This window comes from Malaya genurostris, chromosome 2, assembly GCF_030247185.1.
Source record: "Malaya genurostris strain Urasoe2022 chromosome 2, Malgen_1.1, whole genome shotgun sequence".
In the NCBI taxonomy this organism is placed as follows: Eukaryota; Metazoa; Arthropoda; class Insecta; order Diptera; family Culicidae; genus Malaya; species Malaya genurostris.
The window spans coordinates 154,050,102-154,052,601 of record NC_080571.1 but is presented as its reverse complement, the minus strand read 5'-3'; the positions used below and the strand labels follow the sequence as shown (position 1 = coordinate 154,052,601).

Genomic DNA, 2,500 nt, shown 5'->3' with positions numbered 1-2,500 from the left:
AGCTTGTGATTTTAAGTAGAATGTTCATCCGACTTTCTTCCGAAGTTCTATCGAAAACCGAGACCACTGTCACTATGCCAGAGGCAGTGACCAGTGTCCGTGAAAATAACTTTGTTTTTACAACATTGCTGCGCTGACTAATGCTCGGAACTGTCTATGGTTTTATAACAAAGTTTCTTAAACATCGTTGCGATGACTAATGCTCGCAAATGTACACGCTTCAATAACAAAGTTTATACCTTAAGGTTGCAGCTACGCTGATATGAGAGTTTCCTTCACAATTTCCTACTTTTTCTACAATATTAGCAAATTCGAAGGAAAATTTGCTAAGGGCGCTGCACTGGGCAGAAATCACATTGTGTCAACACCAGTTGAGTCCATCACAATGCTTTGTTTTAATTAGACAGTCGGATTCCCTCAGCCGTGCCAGTTCCGAATTGACTGTTTATTAATGACTACAGTGCACAGTACTTACGAACTAAATCGATCGCACCAAGCACATTAAGGCAAAACCCTACAACGAAACGCAGTCGAGCGAAGTGCTTACTCGAGCGACCGATGGTAGGATAAGAGCCCGAGTCATCCCAGTCTTCAGAGCCAATCCTTATTCCGAAGTTACGGATCCAATTTGCCGGGAAGTCGGCAAACTTTACCTACATTATTCTATCGACTAGAGACTACATCTTGGAGACCTGCTGCGGATTCGGTACAAGCTGTTGAGAGTTTGCGTCTCCCAATCTTCGATTTTCATGGACCAAGGAGAGTGCATCGACACAGCTGTAAAAGCCATGCTCTTGCAGTCTGTCCAACCACATCTCTCTGTGAAAGAATTCCGTGGTCAGTGTGACTGTTAAACAGAAAAGATAACTCTTCCGATACCTCCCGTTAGTGTCTCGAAGAACAGATTCATGTTACCATGATTACAAAGGCACTACCGTTTCCAGTAAGCATACCAATGCAAACGTATACTCAACAGGCTCCGGAATAGTAACCGGATTCCCTTTCGCTCGTTTAGTATATACTAGTGGATGTTGCATCAACACACGGCACGGCGGTGGTGTATTTGGTTAAATGCTAAATATATATCAGGTTTCCCTGGTGCTTAGGATTGGCTAACTCGTGTTCAACTGCTGTTGACACGAAACCCTCCTCCACTTCAGTCATCCAAGATCTCATTCGAATATTTGCTACTACCACCAAGATCTGTGCTAGTGGCGGCTCCATGTCGGCTTACGCCAGGCACTTCAACGCACACCACCAGACCCTCCTACTCACTGACGTCTCAAAGTGCGGCACCCTGGGCGAACCGCACCACTTGTACGTTAGCGGTAATGTATAGGCAAACGACTGGAGCGCCATCCATTTTAAGGGCCACTAGCTTTGGCAGGTGAGTTGTTACACACTCCTTAGCGGATGACAACTTCCATGTCCACCGTCCTGCTATCATTAGCTAATAACCTTTTATGGTATCTATGATGCGTCGTCTATTTAGGCGCCGTAACATTACGTTTGGTCCATCCCACAGCACCAGTTCTGCTTACCAAAACTTGGCCCACTAAGCACACCGATATCTTTCACGTCGACGGAAGACACCTAGACCTAACAGAGGGTCAGTGTCCGACGTTACGTTGTAATAACATCATCCAAGAATGTTACGATACGTACCCATTTATAGTTTGAGAATAGGTTAAGATCATTTCGAACCTAAGGCCTCTAATCATTCGCTTTACCAGATAAGAATAGATTCCGAAATGTTGCGTGCTCCAGCTATCTTGAGGGAAACTTCGGAGGGAACCAGCTACTAGATGGTTCGATTGGTCTTTCGCCCCTATACCCAATTCTGACAATCGATTTGCACGTCAGAATTGCTTCGGTCCTCCATCAGGGTTTCCCCTGACTTCAACCTGATCAGGCATAGTTCACCATCTTTCGGGTCACATCCTGCACACTCACGGTATGTTATGGCACGATGATGGCATGCAAGCGAACCACCACCGCATGCCGGCTATAACACCCGGGGATGGAGGGACGAGCAGAGAGTCTCGTCCGTAATCCCACACAACGAGAGAGTTATGTTTTTTACGCCTATGGGTTTTCAGTGTGCGTTACCGCGGAAACGGAAAACGGCACCATTGGCTTGCGCGCAAGATAGACTTCTTGGTCCTTGTTTCAAGACGGGTCCCGAAGGTACCTCGATTTTATCATTGCCGATCAACAGTCCGCCAACCCAGACTGAGGGTGTATGCGGGGGCATACGGAACGGTGTTCGTATCCATCACGTACCCAACGGTACACCACGTGCAGTAAGTCCCAGCTCGCGATATAGGCCTTCAAAACTGAACATCGCTACGATGGGACAAGCAACTAACACCAAGGGACCTATGTCGGGTGATTTGCAAGTGTGAACCAGCAAAACGGTTCGTAATGGATCGCAATGTCCTATTGAAAGCAAGAGCGTAAATGACCTGTGTGTCAACCACAGGCCAGTAACTCTGCTTCG

General features: G+C 46.8%; 1 pseudogene; it reads right to left on the bottom strand.

The window, feature by feature from the left end:
- Nucleotides 1-2,500, bottom strand: part of LOC131433512 (large subunit ribosomal RNA) — a 5,246-nt pseudogene that overhangs the window by 2,287 nt on the left and 459 nt on the right.